This window comes from Musca domestica, unplaced genomic scaffold (assembly GCF_030504385.1).
Source record: "Musca domestica strain aabys unplaced genomic scaffold, Musca_domestica.polishedcontigs.V.1.1 6, whole genome shotgun sequence".
In the NCBI taxonomy this organism is placed as follows: Eukaryota; Metazoa; Arthropoda; class Insecta; order Diptera; family Muscidae; genus Musca; species Musca domestica.
In genome coordinates this window covers 1239486-1264333 of record NW_026712363.1, presented here as the reverse complement: position 1 = coordinate 1264333, position 24848 = coordinate 1239486, and the positions used below count along the sequence as shown (strand labels likewise).

The 24848-nt window shown below is 31.7% G+C and overlaps 1 protein-coding gene across 6 annotated transcripts in view; it reads left to right on the top strand.

Annotated features, from left to right (window-relative positions):
* LOC101900172 (fat-like cadherin-related tumor suppressor homolog) overlaps window positions 1-24848 on the top strand; it is a 466944-nt gene that overhangs the window by 77114 nt on the left and 364982 nt on the right. The window lies entirely within an intron of this gene.

Genomic DNA, 24848 nt, shown 5'->3' with positions numbered 1-24848 from the left:
GAAAATTCGAAAAAATTCTTAAATCCGGAAAAATCGAGAATTTTTTTTCAATGGAATCGAATTTAAAATTATAGCTATTTCGGAATGGACTCTTAGCAGAAAAGGATAAAATCCAAAAAAACATCAGGTAAAAAAATGTTATTTTTTTAATTCTTAATTAAAGATATTGGAAAAGAAATTAGAGCACAAAACGATGTTAAATACTGATCTATCCTGACAAGAATTAACATCTCAGGACCTACATCGCGCTTCTGCTGTAAGACCTAAACCTTCTTCTTTCATACGGTAAAAATCTGTCTAATGAGGAATAAAAATGCAAAATTCTTTGGGACGCATGTCAATGAATTTCCGAATATAAAGGGTCACTGCAATATGCGGACTAAACAAAATAGTAGATCAAATTGGAACTTGAGTAGGAAAAGTAATTATATCCTCCTGAAATTTCTTCCACAACCTTCAATATACATTAAATCACTGGTACCGGTATACCGGGGGACTATGCGTAATAGGGAGTAATTGCACTGTGCAAGAGCCAATGTAGCGGTTGGTAAATTCTAAATGAATAGTATTCCGTTAGTAGATCAAAACCTCTAAAGGGGTTTACTTTACGAGGCCAAACTTTTGTATTACCCATTATATAGCCTTATTCATACCAAAAGGGCCTCAAATATGTTTGTCTAACGAAATATAGATTTCGTTTTGGTATAGCCCTCATATGAACGTGTTCCCTGATTTTAGCTATTTCCGGGGTCTTGGCCACATTTTTTCAATTGATTTGGCCCTTATTTAGTTTCTAAGTAGGTAGAAAACCACTTCAAAGAAAATGTTTAATGTTTAAAGGTTCCTCTTGATTTCAACTATTGCAAATAAATTTCCAATCGATTTGGCTAAAAATTTGAAACACCGAATAATTTTAAAAATACCGAATAATTTCAACATAGTCATAAATTTTGGTATAGTTCCCATATAACTTTACCTCCCAGGTCCACTATTGTGAGCCAGATCTGTGAATAATTATACTTTAAAAAGTAATCATTGAAGACTAAAACTACGGGCCGGCAACGCGGACCGGGCCAGCTAGTAACATATAAATAAAGAATTAAACGTCTTAAGATTAGGTGTCAGATTTTTAAAAATGCGAAGAATTCTTACACAAAAGGATTTTTCCAACAGAGGAGTCAAGCGTGGTAAAATGATTTGCGAGTTCTTACAGATCTGGAAAACATTGACCTTAAATTCACACAACAAACAATCAAGAAACTCTTTCACAGCTGTAAAAATATGATCACGAAGTTTTACACAAAAAACATATCGCATAACCCTACTAAACAATAGTTTCAACTTACGAAAGACCAAACCACAACTACTGAATTTTATCTTTCTTAGGCAAAAGAGAAGAAGGTGTCTGGAATTTAAAATGTTTATAGAAGAACAACATTGACCTTAAATTCACAAAACAATCAAACGAAAAATCAAAAAACTCTTTACTTTATGATCACGACGTTTAACACTAAAACATATCGCATAACCCTACTAAACAATAGTTTCAACCTACGAAAAACAAAACCACAACTACACCCTAAAAGGCATGAGCCAACTAAATTTAAATTTTCTTAGGCAAAACTAAATCCAAAAAGGTCAACTTCTTTAAGATAAAGTTTACTTTGGACACTAAAGAATTCACATGCACATCAAACACCAAACCAGAATCAAGAAACAATCCAAGACATTTCACTGAACTTACAACACTTATAAGTGTCCTATAAATGGAATCGGTTATTGAATCCTCTTGTGTGTTCCCAAAAAACATAACTTTAGATTTTTGAGCATTTATTGAGAGGCCGTTACCGGACAACCAAGTAACCAACATATAAACATAAAAATCAATTGATGATTGAAACACATCCATAAACAAATATTCTCCTTTAAACAAAATTTGAAAGTCAACAGTAAATTTAAACGACATACAATTCCTACAATCATTAACATCAGCAAATCATTAACATACATGACGAACACTAGAGGGCCAAGAACAGACCCCTATGAAATTGTATTCTACTGGTTGATGGGATGAGATTAATAAAACCTACGTTATCCGCAATTTTGTAGCGACCGCCATCTTGGATTTATAATGATAAAGAATAAACATAATTGTATTGTCACCAAAATCCAAAGTATATACAAAATTTCAGATTAATCGGTTGACAGGAACGCGGTCACACTTAAGTGAAAGAATAAATACAATTTTAAAATCGGTAAGAAATAACGAAAATACAAGACAAAATTGTCAATGATAGCCCAGTCTATTGGCTAACTTTGTAAGGACCTTAAACATTTGCTGTTACAAATTCGCGAACAAGTTCATGAATCATGTCCGTTTTTCAATGTGAACAAATAAATAATGGTTACTACGCCTTTAACTCAAGAACGGCTGATTTTGACAATTCACGCTATTTCGGAATGGTCTCTTGGCCTGAAAAGGATAAAATTCATGAGTTAATTTTTTGTTTTAATGTATATATTTTTTTAATTTTTTATATTTTTTTTTTAATTTTTCATAATTTTAAATATTGCATTATTTTTTTTCAATTTGACATGCTTTGTTGAAGTTTAAATTTTTTGTTTGAATTCTGAATATAAGGTAAAAAATGAGATCAGTGCACAATACGATGTTAAATGGTAATCTTTCCAAACAAACTAAAATATGACTATGATATAAGAGTCATATCAAAACATGGACCTAATCCTCTCATTTGGCAGTTATACGCCTAATGAGAACTCGAAATTCAAATTCATTGGAACTGCAATCAATATCAATATAATGCCGAATAAAAGATGAATTCATTATGCGGACTATACAAAATGGTACATCGAATCGAAAATTTAGTAAGAAAATAAATGATATAGTCCGAAAAATTTTACTGAAGCCATCAAGTTATTTAAATCGTAGGTACCATTAAACAGGAGTGTATGCGCAATATCGAGTAATGGCGTTGTGAAACACACAATATGAACGTTCTAAGTGAATAGTATTCGGTTAGTAGAGCAAAATCCTGAAAGGGTTTAGGGTTCCCAGGTCGAACTTTTTGAGGTACATTATATAGCCCAAACCATACACAAAGGACCTCAATAATTTTCTCTAAACTTCGCAAAATTTGCAAAAAGAAAATTTTGATAGAAAAGAGAAAATTCGAAAAAATTCTTAAATCCGGAAAAATCGAGAATTTTTTTTCAATGGAATCGAATTTAAAATTATAGCTATTTCGGAATGGACTCTTAGCAGAAAAGGATAAAATCCAAAAAACATCAGGTAAAAAAATGTTATTTTTTTAATTCTTAATTAAAGATATTGGAAAAGAAATTAGAGCACAAAACGATGTTAAATACTGATCTATCCTGACAAGAATTAACATCTCAGGACCTACATCGCGCTTCTGCTGTAAGACCTAAACCTTCTTCTTTCATACGGTAAAAATCTGTCTAATGAGGAATAAAAATGCAAAATTCTTTGGGACGCATGTCAATGAATTTCCGAATATAAAGGGTCACTGCAATATGCGGACTAAACAAAATAGTAGATCAAATTGGAACTTGAGTAGGAAAAGTAATTATATCCTCCTGAAATTTCTTCCACAACCTTCAATATACATTAAATCACTGGTACCGGTATACCGGGGGACTATGCGTAATAGGGAGTAATTGCACTGTGCAAGAGCCAATGTAGCGGTTGGTAAATTCTAAATGAATAGTATTCCGTTAGTAGATCAAAACCTCTAAAGGGGTTTACTTTACGAGGCCAAACTTTTGTATTACCCATTATATAGCCTTATTCATACCAAAAGGGCCTCAAATATGTTTGTCTAACGAAATATAGATTTCGTTTTGGTATAGCCCTCATATGAACGTGTTCCCTGATTTTAGCTATTTCCGGGGTCTTGGCCACATTTTTTCAATTGATTTGGCCCTTATTTAGTTTCTAAGTAGGTAGAAAACCACTTCAAAGAAAATGTTTAATGTTTAAAGGTTCCTCTTGATTTCAACTATTGCAAATAAATTTCCAATCGATTTGGCTAAAAATTTGAAACACCGAATAATTTTAAAAATACCGAATAATTTCAACATAGTCATAAATTTTGGTATAGTTCCCATATAACTTTACCTCCCAGGTCCACTATTGTGAGCCAGATCTGTGAATAATTATACTTTAAAAAGTAATCATTGAAGACTAAAACTACGGGCCGGCAACGCGGACCGGGCCAGCTAGTAACATATAAATAAAGAATTAAACGTCTTAAGATTAGGTGTCAGATTTTTAAAAATGCGAAGAATTCTTACACAAAAGGATTTTTCCAACAGAGGAGTCAAGCGTGGTAAAATGATTTGCGAGTTCTTACAGATCTGGAAAACATTGACCTTAAATTCACACAACAAACAATCAAGAAACTCTTTCACAGCAGTAAAAATATGATCACGAAGTTTAACACAAAAAACATATCGCATAACCCTACTAAACAATAGTTTCAACTTACGAAAGACCAAACCACAACTACTGAATTTTATCTTTCTTAGGCAAAAGAGAAGAAGGTGTCTGGAATTTAAAATGTTTATAGAAGAACAACATTGACCTTAAATTCACAAAACAATCAAACGAAAAATCAAAAAACTCTTTACTTTATGATCACGACGTTTAACACTAAAACATATCGCATAACCCTACTAAACAATAGTTTCAACCTACGAAAAACAAAACCACAACTACACCCTAAAAGGCATGAGCCAACTAAATTTAAATTTTCTTAGGCAAAACTAAATCCAAAAAGGTCAACTTCTTTAAGATAAAGTTTACTTTGGACACTAAAGAATTCACATGCACATCAAACACCAAACCAGAATCAAGAAACAATCCAAGACATTTCACTGAACTTACAACACTTATAAGTGTCCTATAAATGGAATCGGTTATTGAATCCTCTTGTGTGTTCCCAAAAAACATAACTTTAGATTTTTGAGCATTTATTGAGAGGCCGTTACCGGACAACCAAGTAACCAACATATAAACATAAAAATCAATTGATGATTGAAACACATCCATAAACAAATATTCTCCTTTAAACAAAATTTGAAAGTCAACAGTAAATTTAAACGACATACAATTCCTACAATCATTAACATCAGCAAATCATTAACATACATGACGAACACTAGAGGGCCAAGAACAGACCCCTATGAAATTGTATTCTACTGGTTGATGGGATGAGATTAATAAAACCTACGTTATCCGCAATTTTGTAGCGACCGCCATCTTGTATTTATAATGATAAAGAATAAACATAATTGTATTGTCACCAAAATCCAAAGTATATACAAAATTTCAGATTAATCGGTTGACAGGAAGGGGGTGAAATTTGAATTACTATATTTAACCCAAGAAAAAATAAAAAAACGGGGTGAGCTAAATAAAACCTTTAAAAGATATATGCTTATTTTTTGTTAAATTCAATATAAGTGCCATGCCATTGAGATGACACCAATTAAAAATGCTATTTAAAATGTAACATTATCGTCTTGTTTTGTTTGTCATCTCAAAAGAGTTGCCAACATTTAAAAAAAAAATAAATAAAAAAGAATAAATATAAATAACAAAAATTCCAGCTACAGATCTAATCTTAAATAAAATATTTGGAACTTGTGTATTAAAAAAGAAATAGTTATAATTAAAATAAAGAAAATGTCGTGCCCTTTTGAATTGTGTAATATTGTTGCTGAGGATGAATTGTGTGTTACCTGTTGGTTTTGTCTTAATCAATGGCATGCAAAATGTGCTAGGATTAATGCAAAAGTAGTAGACACAATTAGAAATAATGTTGGTGTTCGTTGGTGTTGTGTGCAATGCAGGAAACTCTCTGCAGACTTTTATAATTTTGTAAAGGATTTGCAGTCGGAATTGACATCGATGAAAAAAGATTTTTCCTCATTATCACTCCGATTTGAGAATTTCTCTACATTGTTTGAGAAATACCAAGAGTTAGATGAGTTTGTGTCGTCACCGTCAGTTTCTGGACAGAAAAGCAAAAGGGCTGCGAAAAAGGCACCAACTAAGGGAATGCCTAGTCGCAAAGCAATAGTTTCTGTTGAGAACACTGTTCCACAACCGGTCTCAGTTAATATCACTGATACAACTGAGAATGGACGTGAACAGTCGTATGCCAGTGTTATTACACACCCAGTTCCGGTAGATAACAGCGGTATAGGTAAAGGGGTAATTAATCCTAATTAATGAATATTGATAGTGAGGTTTCTAAGAAAACCTCACAATCTACTCGTGACATACAGGAATTATCATTTCCTTCACTTATCACTAGTGATCGTCCCGAGACTGCTACTGGCAAAACTCAACCTGTCCAAAGATCATTATCCATGGTCCCCGCCATGAAAATGATATTTGCAACAAGGTTTGCACCAGAAACAACGGCCGATGACATAAACTATTATATAAAATCAAAAATTGAGGGAGATTACTTTTTGAAATGTTATAAGCTCCGATCTGCATTTTCTGAAAGTAGATCTTCTTTCAAAATCGTTGTGCCTGACAATATTTTTGTACAGTTGATTTTAAAAGAATTTTGGCCTGCTAGGGCATTTATTAAAGAATTTGTGGAGAGATCCGATAATTTAGCGCATTTGCCTCTTAGACCAGACTCGGTGCCTAAAAACTAAATGACTCATTTTCTATCTGCTATCAGAATGTAAGGGGGCTTAATACAAAATTAACCAGTTTATATACTGATAGCATTGGTTTCAATTATAATGTATTGGTTTTCTCCGAAACTTGGTTAAAAACATCTATATTAAATAGTGAAATATTATATTCAAAATATCAAATATTTAGAAAAGATCGTGTTTGTAAAAAAGGTGATGGCGTCCTTATTGCAGTTGATACCAAATATACCACTAATTTAATTGATCTAAATGATTTTCTTGATATAGAATTTGTTTGTGTTTCCATTGAATTGGGCAAATCTAAATTGTTTGTAACTTGCTCTTATATTCCCCCCTCATCTTCACTTGACATTTATAATCAGCATTTATCAGAAATAAATTTAATTACTGAAAAAATGAAAGATTCCGATCGCATTCTGATCCTTGGTGATTTTAATATGCCCTCCATTAAATGGCTTCCAATGCCAGATTCTGAAGCTTTGATTCCTTTGCCATCTGAAATGAACAGTACTCAGTATACATTTGATGTTGTAAATAGTTTGTGTGACTTAAATCTTTATCAAATAAACAGTGTAAAAAATTCGCATGGCAAAATTCTTGATTTGGCGTTTGTAAATATAACACAGCATTTTGATATATTCAGAATTCCTCCAATATGCACTCCTGAAGATATATACCATCCAACTTTATATATCTCCATGACTCACAGTTATGTAATTGAAAAAAGTCAGTCCGACTCATTTAAAACTGTCCTTAATTACAAAAAAAAACTAATTTTCGAAAACTTAATACTCTCATTTCCTCCATAAATTGGGCTTCTGTGTGCCTGTGTAACAGCCATAAAGATCTAGAATATGTAATTGATAAATTTTATGATATTTTAAATAGATTTAAACTGGAATGTGTTCCAACCACTAGAGTTAAAAATTCAAATAAATATCTATGGATAACCCCTGAGTTATCAAGTTTAAAAAATTCTAAAAATAAGCTTTTTCGTAAATATAAAAAATCAGGCTTAACAATAGACTATACTAATTACTCTGTTGCTAGATCTAAATATACTTTAGAGTCTCGACGATTGTATAATCTTTACCTAGACAAGATTAAAAATAATGTTAAATCCAATCCTAAATCTTTTTATGATTTTGTTAATCTAAAACGAAAAGTTTCCTCAAAGCCCTCAGTATTGAAATATAACAATAAAGAATTTGTCACAGGCACAGATATTGCTGAATGTTTCGCAGATTTTTTTGCCACAACCTATTCCAGTACATCTTGCCAAATTAAAGATTCGTATCCTTATAAGTTATCACAGGCTGATCAAATTTGTATGGCTTTTCTACAACGTCATGATGTGTCCAATAGTCTGCGTAGTTTAAAGTCGATTAAATGTCCAGGACCGGATGGCATACCTAATATAATTCTTAAATATTGTTCAGAAACATTAGCACTTCCGTTAACTATATTGTTTAATTATTCACTTAAATTTGGTCACTTTCCTACTATATGGAAAAAATCTTATATTATACCTTTACATAAGTCTGGTAGTCTTACTAATGTGTCAAATTATAGAGGAATTGCAAAATTAAGTGCCATACCAAAATTGTTTGAAAAATTAATTACTGCAGTAATTTCACAGAAAATTCAATCTATATTGAGTCTATATCAGCATGGTTTTCGTAGTGGTCTTTCAACTACAACAAATCTTATAGAATTTACGTCAACAGTAATAAAAGGATTTGTTCAGCGTAAACAAACTGATACAATTTATACCGATTTTAGTAAAGCTTTTGATAGGGTTAACCATGAACTCCTAATATATAAATTAAATTATATGGGTTTCAACACAAACTTAGTCAAATGGATATCATCTTACTTACAAAATAGATCACAACTAGTTTTGTTTGAAGGGTATCTATCCAAAACGATTAACGTTCCATCGGGTGTTCCGCAAGGAAGTCACCTTGGACCGGTCCTCTTTCTTTTATTTATCAACGATTTACCTAATTCCACAAATTACTCGAAATTGTTAATGTACGCAGATGATGTTAAATTATTCATTTCCCATAATTGTGATAAACGAGCGAGTTTACTTCAAAACGATTTAGATAGCCTTTTTAAATGGTGCACGTTAAATTGTATGGAGTTAAATTTAAGCAAATGTAAGCATATGTGCTTCTCCAGATCTTCTTCTCTGATATTAAAATATAATATTGACGGTCATTCATTATCAACTGTAGATTCATTTGTTGATCTTGGCCTCTTGATGGATCCAAAATTAAATTTTAATAGCCATGTAATAACAATGGTAAATAAAGCAAATGGTGTTTTAGGTTTTGTTAAACGGTGGGCCAAAGAATTTTCTGATCCATATATAACAAAACAGTTATTTACGTCTCTTGTTAGACCTATATTGGAATACGGTTCTGTTGTATGGGATCCTCAATATGCAATATACTCAGATAAAATAGAATCCGTGCAAAAACAATTTCTGCTATTTGCCTTACGAGGTTTACATTGGAATAGTGATTTTGTTTTGCCTTCTTATGCTAGCAGGCTAAAATTAATTAGATTGCCTACACTTAAAAGCAGACGTATTATGTTGAACTCCATGTTTGTACTAAAAATATTAAATGGTAATATACCCTCAAATTTTCTGATTTCATCTATTAGAATTAATGTTCCGTTTAGATCTAGTAGATACTACCAATTATTATATACTGATTTTCACCGCACGAATTATTCAATGGGCGAACCTCTTAGTAAAATGTGTGTTGACTTTAATTCTGTGTACTGTAATGTAGATTTTGGTATGAGTTTAGAAGTTATTAAATCTAGAATAATTTTATTTTTAAACAATTAACATACATGTTTTATTATTTGACAAACTAGCTGATGAATTAAATTCTGTAGCTGGTTTTAAATTTCCTACTGAATTCCCATTATGATGCGGATCATGATGTGTACGCGATCCCTCCGTAAAGGGAGGTCGCCCCCTCGGTCGGCAGGGGTGGGAATGTGAGGCGTGGGAACGTTCGAAAAAAAAAAAAAAAAAAAAATCTCTTTGCGGTAAGTCAACATTTATTTGAGATTTATAAGTCACTAGCTGGCCCAGTCCGCGTCGCCGGCCGTAGTTTTAGTCTTTAATACATAGTTTTTAAAGCATAATAATAATATTATAATATAATAATACTAATTCACAAATCTGGCACAATTTTTAGTATATATGATGACTCGATTAAATAGAAATAAATACGTCGTTCAAAAAACCTGATTCATTTTTCAGTAAGAGGTTTTAGTAATAGGTAAAATCAGGAGGTACTTTTATATGAGCGCTAATTCGAAACATTGACATTGAAAAATTTCCGCGAAGAGGTCTTCTACCAGAAGCTAGATGCCAAATAAGGGCAAAATCAATTGAAAAATGTGACCAAGACCCTGGTAATACCTAAAATCACGGGATACCTTCACATAAGAGTTATATAAAGCATGGTCCTATACTTATAATTATTTGAAAGAATTTGTTTTTCTTTCTAAAATCTCAAATTTCCAATATTTGAGGAATTTGAAAAGGCTAAATCATTTAAGGGGGCTATATCACTATGTAGACCAACCTTATACATATTTTGTACAAATGATTCCTATATATTATTATTAGATATATAAAAATCAATTGTTGTTTGTTGGTAACGGAATCAGTTGAAAACGGCTGGACCGATTTGCATAATTTTTTGTACAAACGTTCGTCATACCCCGAGTTAGGTTTTTAAAGAAAAAAATATTGACCACGCCTCCTTTTACCCCACTATTACGAATTACCTAAAATCTTTATATTTGTCAAAATAGTGAAGATATCGGTTTGAGAATTATTACACGAGATGCTGTTGGCTTTCCATCCAACCCTAAGTATTTATTTAAAGGCTAAGGAACGCGCCTACTTTTAAGTCTATTTTTCTATAAGTAAAAGAAAGTTGTGTTAATTACTACGCTTATAACATAAAGACCGCCGGTCTGATTTTAACGATTCAGACAAATTCGGAATTGCCTCTTGGCAGAAAAGAATAAAATCTAAAAAAATCGCTTAAAATGTGAAATTTGAACATTTTCATTTTGACTTTTAAAATGTACAATAGTAATGTTTTATATTGCATATTTTTTTCCATTTTGACTTACTATTTTCGAATGTACATTTGTAGTGTTTTTTTTTTTTTGGAATTCTAATATGATATGTAGTTGTTTTTTGGTAGTAGAAAGTGACAACGGATAAAAGTGTTATTTATAGATTTTATGTATTTATTGGGTAATAAGAATAATATAATTTCAGAAGAGAATAATATATGAAAATTCTAAAATCGGGAAAAATCGACAATTTTTCAATGGAATCGAATACTGACAAACTTCGTAAGGACCTTTTAAAATTTGCCGTAAAAAATCAGCGAAGCAGTTGAAGATTCTTTTTCTTTTTTCAATTCTTTCCTTTTTTATGTTGAAGAGTACATTTCTTATTGTTTTCAATTCTGATTGAATAATATTAAAAATGAAATGAGTGCGCAATACGAAATGGCGATCTTTCACGTATAAAATTCTAGGACCTTCAGCTGGAAGATGAAAATTACCGAAAAAGCGTTATGCGCTTCATTTCAAAAAGTGGACCTGCTTTGTTCATATAACAATAGTTCGTCCAATGAGAACTCAAAATGCTAAATACATTGGGACTGCAATCAGTGAAATACCGACTATAAAGGACGCAAAATAGTAGAGCGAATTCCTTCCAGAAATTCTTCCTAAATATTTGGAAGGTCATAATATGGGTCATAATCCCCGATAACGGAACAACTCGATTTCAAGAATATTCTACATTTTAACCATATTTTTCGTACTAATTGTGGCTTATGTTGATAATTTAAGAAGAAACCATCCTTACAAAAAACGTTTTTACACGTTTTGGTATCACCATCATATGATTTAAGGTATTTTCGGGGTCTTGGCCAGTTCTTCCATTTTGACATCTTTGTTTTTAAGGGGGAAGAAAACCTCTTCTCATAATTTTTTTTAGTTTTCGGAAAAGGGCCCATCTTTGTCTTGAGGCTACCTTAAGTATAGTCTACACATTAGTATACCCCCAAGTTCACTTTCCCAACCAATGTGTGGTCAAAAAAGAAAATTTGGTATTCTATTGAATTTGTAACCCCCAAGAGAATATTTGTTGGGAACATAGATTTGGGATGTACGTCTATATGAAGCAAACTCCGAAATGTCAATCTGGGACTCATTCAGTCGGAAATTGTGGCAGAAACATGAACAAATAGGAAATTAGAAAGTAACGCGGGACCGAATATTTGTTTAATCGTCATTGAATTATACTATGATGAAAAATGTGTGTTTATTGGATCCCCAACGAACCATATAAATACAAAAAAATAATGCCCATCTTACGGTAATCGGAGCAAAAGAGTAATTTTTTGGCTATTCTGACAACATTCTGCCTTCAAGTATGAGGTGGACAAAACTAAATACCACGTAGTACGGGATTTTAAACGTTGGAAATACAAATTCCAAATTATAGCTCATTTGAATGGAAATGTTAAGCTTTTTACAATATCAAAAAGTGAGCTGAATTTTCACATGGGGCTATTATAGATGTTATTTATCATATAGGTATTTAACACAAAAATTAATTTCTATTTAGTCATGGAGTCATTACTTATAATCAAGTCATTACTTATAATCAAAATTGGAGTCATTATAATGGAGTTATTACTCAAAATTGTGCCGCTTGCATAAGTCAGATCTGTGATTTATTAGGCTTTAAAAAATACGCATTAAAGCCTAAAAGTACGGGCCGGCAACGCGGACCGGGCCAGCTAGTATATATATATATATATATATATATATATATATATATATATATATATATATATATATATATATATATATATATATATATATATATATATATATATATATATATATATATATATATATATATATATATACTAGCTGGCCCGGTCCGCGTTGCCGGCCCGTACTTTTAGGCTTTAATGCGTATTTTTTAAAGCCTAATAAATCACAGATCTGACTTATGCAAGCGGCACAATTTTGATTATAAGTAATGACTTGATTATAAGTAATGACTCCATGACTAAATAGAAATTAATTTTTGTGTTAAATACCTATATGATAAATAACATCTATAATAGCCCCATGTGAAAATTCAGCTCACTTTTTGATATTGTAAAAAGCTTAACATTTCCATTCAAATGAGCTATAATTTGGAATTTGTATTTCCAACGTTTAAAATCCCGTACTACGTGGTATTTAGTTTTGTCCACCTCATACTTGAAGGCAGAATGTTGTCAGAATAGCCAAAAAATTACTCTTTTGCTCCGATTACCGTAAGATGGGCATTATTTTTTTGTATTTATATGGTTCGTTGGGGATCCAATAAACACACATTTTTCATCATAGTATAATTCAATGACGATTAAACAAATATTCGGTCCCGCGTTACTTTCTAATTTCCTATTTGTTCATGTTTCTGCCACAATTTCCGACTGAATGAGTCCCAGATTGACATTTCGGAGTTTGCTTCATATAGACGTACATCCCAAATCTATGTTCCCAACAAATATTCTCTTGGGGGTTACAAATTCAATAGAATACCAAATTTTCTTTTTTGACCACACATTGGTTGGGAAAGTGAACTTGGGGGTATACTAATGTGTAGACTATACTTAAGGTAGCCTCAAGACAAAGATGGGCCCTTTTCCGAAAACTAAAAAAAATTATGAGAAGAGGTTTTCTTCCCCCTTAAAAACAAAGATGTCAAAATGGAAGAACTGGCCAAGACCCCGAAAATACCTTAAATCATATGATGGTGATACCAAAACGTGTAAAAACGTTTTTTGTAAGGATGGTTTCTTCTTAAATTATCAACATAAGCCACAATTAGTACGAAAAATATGGTTAAAATGTAGAATATTCTTGAAATCGAGTTGTTCCGTTATCGGGGATTATGACCCATATTATGACCTTCCAAAGCGGTAAAAGGTATATTGAATATTTAGGAAGAATTTCTGGCAGGAATTCGCTCTACTATTTTGCGTCCTTTATAGTCGGTATTTCACTGATTGCAGTCCCAATGTATTTAGCATTTTGAGTTCTCATTGGACGAACTATTGTTATATGAACAAAGCAGGTATTATATTATTCTTATTACCCAATAAATACATAAAATCTATAAATAACAGTTTTATCCGTTGTCACTTTCTACTACCAAAAAACAACTACATATCATATTAGAATTCCAAAAAAAAAAAAAACACTACAAATGTACATTCGAAAATAGTAAGTCAAAATGGAAAAAAAAAAGCAATATAAAACATTACTATTGTACATTTTAAAAGTCAAAATGAAAATGTTCAAATTTCACATTTTAAGCGATTTTTTTAGATTTTATTCTTTTCTGCCAAGAGGCAATTCCGAATTTGTCTGAATCGTTAAAATCAGACCGGCGGTCTTTATGTTATAAGCGTAGTAATTAACACAACTTTCTTTTACATATAGAAAAATAGACTTAAAAGTAGGCGCGTTCCTTAGCCCTTAAATAAATACTTAGGATTGGATGGAAAGCCAACAGCATCTCGTGTAATAATTCTCAAACCGATATCTTCACTATTTTGACAAATATAAAGATTTTAGGTAATTCGTAATAGTGGGCGTAAAAGGAGGCGTGGTCAATATTTTTTTCTTTAAAAACCTAACTCGGGGTATGACGAACGTTTGTACAAAAAATTATGCAAATCGGTCCAGCCGTTTTCAACTGATTCCGTTACCAACAAACAACAATTGATTTTTATATATCTAATAATAAATAATAATATATAGGAATCATTTGTACAAAATATGTATAAGGTTGGTCTACATAGTGATATAGCCCCCTTAAATGATTTAGCCTTTTCAAATTCCTCAAATATTGGAAATTTGAGATTTTAGAAAGAAAAACAAATTCTTTCAAATAATTATAAGTATAGGACCATGCTTTATATAACTCTTATGTGAAGGTATCCCGTGATTTTAGGTATTACCAGGGTCTTGGTCACATTTTTCAATTGATTTTGCCCTTATTTGGCATCTAGCTTCTGGTAGAAGACCTCTTCGCGGAAATTTTTCAATGTCAATGTTTCGAATTAGCGCTCATATAAAAGTACCTCCTGATTTTACCTATTACTAAAACCTCTTACTGAAAAATGAATCAGGTTTTTTGAACGACGTATTTATTTCTATTTAATCGAGTCATCATATATACTAAAAATTGTGCCAGATTTGTGAATTAGTATTATTATATTATAATATTATTATGCTTTAAAAACTATGTATTAAAGACTAAAACTACGGCCGGCGACGCGGACTGGGCCAGCTAGTGACTTATAAATCTCAAATAAATGTTGACTTACCGCAAAGAGATTTTTTTTTTTTTTTTTTTTTCGAACGTTCCCACGCCTCACATTCCCACCCCTGCCGACCGAGGGGGCGACCTCCCTTTACGGAGGGATCGCGTACACATCATGATCCGCATCATAATGGGAATTCAGTAGGAAATTTAAAACCAGCTACAGAATTTAATTCATCAGCTAGTTTGTCAAATAATAAAACATGTATGTTAATTGTTTAAAAATAAAATTATTCTAGATTTAATAACTTCTAAACTCATACCAAAATCTACATTACAGTACACAGAATTAAAGTCAACACACATTTTACTAAGAGGTTCGCCCATTGAATAATTCGTGCGGTGAAAATCAGTATATAATAATTGGTAGTATCTACTAGATCTAAACGGAACATTAATTCTAATAGATGAAATCAGAAAATTTGAGGGTATATTACCATTTAATATTTTTAGTACAAACATGGAGTTCAACATAATACGTCTGCTTTTAAGTGTAGGCAATCTAATTAATTTTAGCCTGCTAGCATAAGAAGGCAAAACAAAATCACTATTCCAATGTAAACCTCGTAAGGCAAATAGCAGAAATTGTTTTTGCACGGATTCTATTTTATCTGAGTATATTGCATATTGAGGATCCCATACAACAGAACCGTATTCCAATATAGGTCTAACAAGAGACGTAAATAACTGTTTTGTTATATATGGATCAGAAAATTCTTTTGCCCACCGTTTTACAAAACCTAAAACACCATTTGCTTTATTTACCATTGTTATTACATGGCTATTAAAATTTAATTTTGGATCCATCAAGAGGCCAAGATCAACAAATGAATCTACAGTTGATAATGAATGACCGTCAATATTATATTTTAATATCAGAGAAGAAGATCTGGAGAAGCACATATGCTTACATTTGCTTAAATTTAACTCCATACAATTTAACGTGCACCATTTAAAAAGGCTATCTAAATCGTTTTGAAGTAAACTCGCTCGTTTATCACAATTATGGGAAATTGTGCCGCTTGCATAAGTCAGATCTGTGATTTATTAGGCTTTAAAAAATACGCATTAAAGCCTAAATGTACGGGCCGGCAACGCGGACCGGGCCAGCTAGTGTTGTCAGAATAGCCAAAAAATTACTCTTTTGCTCCGATTACCGTAAGATGGGCATTATTTTTTTGTATTTATATGGTTCGTTGGGGATCCAATAAACACACATTTTTCATCATAGTATAATTCAATGACGATTAAACAAATATTCGGTCCCGCGTTACTTTCTAATTTCCTATTTGTTCATGTTTCTGCCACAATTTCCGACTGAATGAGTCCCAGATTGACATTTCGGAGTTTGCTTCATATAGACGTACATCCCAAATCTATGTTCCCAACAAATATTCTCTTGGGGGTTACAAATTCAATAGAATACCAAATTTTCTTTTTTGACCACACATTGGTTGGGAAAGTGAACTTGGGGGTATACTAATGTGTAGACTATACTTAAGGTAGCCTCAAGACAAAGATGGGCCCTTTTCCGAAAACTAAAAAAAATTATGAGAAGAGGTTTTCTTCCCCCTTAAAAACAAAGATGTCAAAATGGAAGAACTGGCCAAGACCCCGAAAATACCTTAAATCATATGATGGTGATACCAAAACGTGTAAAAACGTTTTTTGTAAGGATGGTTTCTTCTTAAATTATCAACATAAGCCACAATTAGTACGAAAAATATGGTTAAAATGTAGAATATTCTTGAAATCGAGTTGTTCCGTTATCGGGGATTATGACCCATATTATGACCTTCCAAAGCGGTAAAAGGTATATTGAATATTTAGGAAGAATTTCTGGCAGGAATTCGCTCTACTATTTTGCGTCCTTTATAGTCGGTATTTCACTGATTGCAGTCCCAATGTATTTAGCATTTTGAGTTCTCATTGGACGAACTATTGTTATATGAACAAAGCAGGTATTATATTATTCTTATTACCCAATAAATACATAAAATCTATAAATAACAGTTTTATCCGTTGTCACTTTCTACTACCAAAAAACAACTACATATCATATTAGAATTCCAAAAAAAAAAAAAACACTACATTCGAAAATAGTAAGTCAAAATGGAAAAAAAAAGCAATATAAAACATTACTATTGTACATTTTAAAAGTCAAAATGAAAATGTTCAAATTTCACATTTTAAGCGATTTTTTTAGATTTTATTCTTTTCTGCCAAGAGGCAATTCCGAATTTGTCTGAATCGTTAAAATCAGACCGGCGGTCTTTATGTTATAAGCGTAGTAATTAACACAACTTTCTTTTACATATAGAAAAATAGACTTAAAAGTAGGCGCGTTCCTTAGCCCTTAAATAAATACTTAGGATTGGATGGAAAGCCAACAGCATCTCGTGTAATAATTCTCAAACCGATATCTTCACTATTTTGACAAATATAAAGATTTTAGGTAATTCGTAATAGTGGGCGTAAAAGGAGGCGTGGTCAATATTTTTTTCTTTAAAAACCTAACTCGGGGTATGACGAACGTTTGTACAAAAAATTATGCAAATCGGTCCAGCCGTTTTCAACTGATTCCGTTACCAACAAACAACAATTGATTTTTATATATCTAACTAGCTGGCCCGGTCCGCGTTGCCGGCCCGTAGTTTTTGTTTATTATGCATATTTGTCAAAGCATAATTATTCACAGATATGACTGATATAAGTGTTTTAAAATACCTGTACCCATATTTAAGCCGTGGGCTTCAAAGGTGTGGATGTGCTATACAAATCTATTAAAAAGTATATATCAATCTTATCCCCATGTAAGGGATCAAATTAATTTTTAGTATGGTAAAAATCGTAGCAAAATCTTCCAGTGAAATGAGCAGTAATTTGGAATTTGCTGTATTTTGTACACCTCATAATTGAGCGCTGAATGAATTAAGAATAGCCAAAGTTAATTACTTTTTTAAGCCATTAGCACCTCAGATTGTCCATTAGCGTTCTTATAAGTCCCCCTAACCATGTCGGTCTGTTTGTCCGCCAAAAAGTGGACTTGAGGGGGTACTATTATATGGAAAAAATTCTAAAATTTGTAGATATGTTCATATTTTTGTGTAAGTTTTCACCCCCCAAATACACATTTTTAGCCAAATCCTTTGAAATATGGTAAAATCAGGAGATACTTTTACATGGGCACTACTCCGAGACATCGACCTACATTGAAAACATTTTTCTAGCCCTTATAATCCAATATGACAAATAGAGACCAAATCAAAAATTTAACAGAACAACATAGCATGTCAAACTGAAAAACATTCCGCGTGATTTAAATGAGTAAAAATAGTTTTATCCACCATATTATCATATAGATGTATTTCCCAAATCTACGTTTCCAACCAATATTCTCTTGAGAGTTACAAATTCAATAGAATACAAAATTTTCTTTTCTGACCACACATTATATGTGAAAGTGGACTTGGGGATACTCCAATGTGGGGACTTTACTTAAATAAATTCCTATGTGGCAATTATCTGTATGATGGTTCCCTAACCCCTTAGAGACAAAGATGCCAAATAAGGGCCAAAATATGAAAAAAGTGGCCAAGACCCCAAAAATAGCTTAAATCATATGATGGTTATATAAATATAAAATCGGGTTGTACCCTTATCCGTGAGTTATGATCGATATCATGACCTGCAAAAGTGATTTAAGGTATCTTGAATGTTTGGGAAGAATTCCTGGAAGGATAGAAATCCTTTTCTTACTAAAAGTCCCATTCGCTCTATTATTTTGCACCCTTTAAATTTGGTATTTTACTGATTGTACTTCCAAAGAATTTTGCATTTTGAGCTCTCATTGGACGGATTATTGTCACATGAAAGAAGTAGGTCCACGCTTTGAAATGAGCTCCATTAGGCTTTTTCTGTCATTTTTGGTTGTTTAAATGTGTTTGCAAATACAAATTAAAAAAAAATGACAAAAGAAGAATAGCAAATTGAAAAAATCTTCAACTTGTTCGCTGATTTATTACAGCAAATGTTTAAAGACCCTTACTATTTTTTTAAAATTCGATTCCACTGAAAATCTTTTCGATTTTTTCCCGATTTGAGAATTTTTGCAATGAGATCTCTTTTTCGTTATTTTTTTAGCGAATTTGAAAAAGTAATTATCTTTTAATTAATAATTATCTTTCTTTTGGTGTGACCGCGTTAAATTATTTCGATATCATCTATTCCGTTTCGCCACCATATAATTCGTTATTACACTTCCATGTAACCCGCCATCAATTTCAGTTCTCAAGAAATCAAGTCAATTAAATAAATTGGTTTTAATATTCGAATTCAAAAATAAAAAATAAAAAACACTACAAATGTACATTAGAAAAAAGCCAGTCAAAATAGAAAAAAATCATGCAAAATAAAACATTACTATTGTACATTTGAAAAGTCAAAATGAAAATGTTAATATATCACATTTTTACGCGATTTTTTTGGATATTATCCTTTTCGGAGAGGAGACAACTCCTAATTTGTGTGAATTGTTAAAATCAGTCCAGCGGTTCTTAAGTTATAAGCGTAGTAACTAACACAACTTACATTTATATATATAGATAATAATATATAGGAATCATTTGTACAAAATATGTATAAGGTTGGTCTACATAGTGATATAGCCCCCTTAAATGATTTAGCCTTTTCAAATTCCTCAAATATTGGAAATTTGAGATTTTAGAAAGAAAAACAAATTCTTTCAAATAATTATAAGTATAGGACCATGCTTTATATAACTCTTATGTGAAGGTATCCCGTGATTTTAGGTATTACCAGGGTCTTGGTCACATTTTTCAATTGATTTTGCCCTTATTTGGCATCTAGCTTCTGGTAGAAGACCTCTTCGCGGAAATTTTTCAATGTCAATGTTTCGAATTAGCGCTCATATAAAAGTACCTCCTGATTTTACCTATTACTAAAACCTCTTACTGAAAAATGAATCAGGTTTTTTGAACGACGTATTTATTTCTATTTAATCGAGTCATCATATATACTAAAAATTGTGCCAGATTTGTGAATTAGTATTATTATATTATAATATTATTATTATGCTTTAAAAACTATGTATTAAAGACTAAAACTACGGCCGGCGACGCGGACTGGGCCAGCTAGTGACTTATAAATCTCAAATAAATGTTGACTTACCGCAAAGAGATTTTTTTTTTTTTTTTTTTTTTCGAACGTTCCCACGCCTCACATTCCCACCCCTGCCGACCGAGGGGGCGACCTCCCTTTACGGAGGGATCGCGTACACATCATGATCCGCATCATAATGGGAATTCAGTAGGAAATTTAAAACCAGCTACAGAATTTAATTCATCAGCTAGTTTGTCAAATAATAAAACATGTATGTTAATTGTTTAAAAATAAAATTATTCTAGATTTAATAACTTCTAAACTCATACCAAAATCTACATTACAGTACACAGAATTAAAGTCAACACACATTTTACTAAGAGGTTCGCCCATTGAATAATTCGTGCGGTGAAAATCAGTATATAATAATTGGTAGTATCTACTAGATCTAAACGGAACATTAATTCTAATAGATGAAATCAGAAAATTTGAGGGTATATTACCATTTAATATTTTTAGTACAAACATGGAGTTCAACATAATACGTCTGCTTTTAAGTGTAGGCAATCTAATTAATTTTAGCCTGCTAGCATAAGAAGGCAAAACAAAATCACTATTCCAATGTAAACCTCGTAAGGCAAATAGCAGAAATTGTTTTTGCACGGATTCTATTTTATCTGAGTATATTGCATATTGAGGATCCCATACAACAGAACCGTATTCCAATATAGGTCTAACAAGAGACGTAAATAACTGTTTTGTTATATATGGATCAGAAAATTCTTTGGCCCACCGTTTAACAAAACCTAAAACACCATTTGCTTTATTTACCATTGTTATTACATGGCTATTAAAATTTAATTTTGGATCCATCAAGAGGCCAAGATCAACAAATGAATCTACAGTTGATAATGAATGACCGTCAATATTATATTTTAATATCAGAGAAGAAGATCTGGAGAAGCACATATGCTTACATTTGCTTAAATTTAACTCCATACAATTTAACGTGCACCATTTAAAAAGGCTATCTAAATCGTTTTGAAGTAAACTCGCTCGTTTATCACAATTATGGGAAATTGTGCCGCTTGCATAAGTCAGATCTGTGATTTATTAGGCTTTTAAATATATATATATATATATATATATATATATATATACTAGCTCGGTCCGCGTTGCCGGCCCGTACTTTTAGGCTTTAATGCGTATTTTTTAAAGCCTAATAAATCACATATATATATATATATATATATATATATATATATATATATATATATATATATATATATATATATATATATATATATATATATATATATATATATATATATATATATATATCGAAGTATGTGTGGTCAGTTCTTCAGCCCCCAAATAAATCCCTAGGGTTGGAGGGAAAGCCAACAGTATCTCGTGAAATAATTTTCAAATCGATATCTTCATTATCTGGCAAATATAAAGATTTTGGATGAATCAAATAGTGAGGGTAAAAGTAGTCGTGGTCAATATTTTTTCTTTAAAAATGGCCGAAAATATATATGGGAGCCATATCCAAATATGAACTGATTTCAATATAATTTGACAAATTTATTTTCTGATCAAAATCACGTCACATATTCCAAATTTTATTAGAATCGAACATACATATCGTGTTTGCTGCATCAAATAAGCGAAAATATATATGGCAGCTTTATCCTAATCTACACCGACTTCAATTTAATTTGACAACTTTTTGTACTAATTTAGTCACTCATGCCGAATTTCATTGGAATCGGACATACGAATCGTGTTTGGTGTATCAAAAATATGAAATCGGCCGAAAATATAAATGTATCAATATAATTTGACTATTTTGACTACTATTTTGTATAGTCCGCATATTACAGTGCCTCTTCATATTCGGTATTTCACTGATTGAAGTCCCAATGAACTTTGCATTTTGAGTTCTCATTGGATGGATTATTTCCATATCTAATCAAAATTTAAAATTTGGTTCTGGCAATCATATAACAGCATGTATAGAAAATATGCAAACTTTCTCCATTTTTTTGTTTTTTTTTTTCAATAAGAATAAATATTACGTGGTATACTAACTGAGGAACAGATATCTTCATGATTTTGGTAAATATTAGGATTTTAGATAAATGGAAAAATGGGCGCAAAATTGGGCGTGGTCACTTTTTCTTTGCATAAAAACATAAATCGGGGTAGGACGAACATTTAAAAAAATATATCCAAATAGTTCCAACCGGTCTCAACTGATTCAATTACCAACGAACAACTATTGGCTTATATATAGATTAAAAAGTAGGCGTAGTCTATTCCTCAGCTCCCAAATAAATACTTAGGAATGGACGGAAAGTCTATAGTATGCCGTGTAATAATTTTAAAACCGATATCTTCATTATTTGGCAAATATAAGGATTTTAGATAAATCGAAATAGTGGGCGTAAAAGTAGGCGTGGTCAATAGTTTTTTCTTTAAAAACCTAACTCGGGGTATGACGAACATTTGTACAAAAAATTATGCAAATCCGTTCAGCCGTTCTCAACTGATTCAATTACCAACGAACAACAATTGATTTTTTATATATATAGATTACTAGCTGGCCCGGTCCGCGTTGCCGGCCCGTAGTTTTAGTGTTTAATGCAAATTTTGTATAGCATAATATTTCACAAATCTGGCTCATAAAGGTGAACAAATTTTAACATAAATATTGATCCGACTAAATAGAAATAAATGTCTATGGAAGGAGGGCAAATTAATTTCTGAATAGTCAAAGTTAATTACGCTTTTACACCCATTATCATAGCACCTCAGATTGCGCTTTAGAGTCCCCAAGAAGTCTATGTCCTTGTTCATAGTAAAATTCAATGACGAATCAACAATGCCCGTGTTGTTGTCCGCCAAAAGGTAAAAATCACTATAGATCGGGGCCCTGGGGACTATATGGGGACTTTACCGAAATATTTATATATATATTTTCTGTAAGATGGTTCCCTACTCACAAAGTATCCTAAATACAGCAAAATCGATTGGAAAATGTGGTCAAGACCCTCGAAAAAGAAAAGCCAAGATACCAAATAAAGGCCAAATCAGTTGAAAAACGTGGCCAAGACCACGGCCATAGCTGAAATCAGGGATACATTATACATATACATATAAGGGTTATACCAAAACGTAGCCCAACCAATATTCTCTTGGGGATTACAAATTCAATAAAATACAAAATTTTCTTTTCTGACCACACATTAGATGTGAAAGTGGACTTGGGGATACTCCAATGTGGGGACTTAACTTACATAAATTCCGAGGTGGCAAATATCTGTATAATGGTTCCCTACCCCAGGTTAACATAAATACAATTTTTAGCCAAATCAATTGATGAATGTGGTCAAGACCAAAATGGGTCCTACTCTGAAAATTTAAAATTTTATGCGAAGAGGTTCTCTGCCCCCTTAGAAACAAAGATGCCAAATAAGGGCCAAAATATGGAAAAAAGTGGCCAAGACCCCAAAAATAGCTTAAATCATACGATGGTTATATAAATACGAAATCGGGTTGTTCCCCTTTCCGTGAGTTATGATCGATATCATGTCCTGCAAAAATTTAAGGTATCTTGAATGTTTGGAAAGAATTTCAGAAAAGGAAATAAGAAAAGGATTTCTATCCTTCCAGAAATTCTTTCCAAACATTCAAGATACCTTCAATTTTTGCAGGACATGATATAGATCATAACTTCAAAAGATTGCAGTTTCCTGCACGCTTGGCATTTGCTACATATATATATATATATATATATATATATATATATATATATATATATATATATATATATATATATATATATATATATATATATATATATATATATATATATATATATATATATATATATATATATATATATATATATATATATATATATATATATATATATATATATATATATATATATATATATATGTTATATATATATATGTTAACTTACTATGTTACTTTCAAGCGATGTTGTAGTATACTTGGAAATTTTCAGGAAAATATGTGCAGCGGTTTTCAAATCTATAACTTGCAAACTAACAAACATACATTTCCCTCGTTTCGTTTAGTTATAATAATACCACTAAACATTCGTCCTTTTGCATGTTTTTGTTATAATTTCTACCCAATGAACTGTTATTTGAGATTTAAAATTGTCTGTATTGTGAAATCTATACTGGCAATAACTGTTTGCTGCTGGTTTCCCGTTATACAATTTAAAAGTATGTTGAGATTTTAAATGTTTTCATGCTTTCAGAAGTATTTTTTAATATGCAAAATTTCTCGATATTTTCGGTTGTTTTATAAGAATCTTCAATTCTAAAAGGCATTCTGAAACAATTCTACATAAAATTCCATATCAAAATGGAACAGTTCCTCAATTTTTTTCAGTTACGCTATTTTTTAGAGTTTTTCCTCAAAATTTATTGAAAATGTTTCCAATGTAATTACAAATAACCAAACGAAAATGTGAGTCAAATCGGCTCAGCAGTTCTCAACGGACGTGTTACTATAC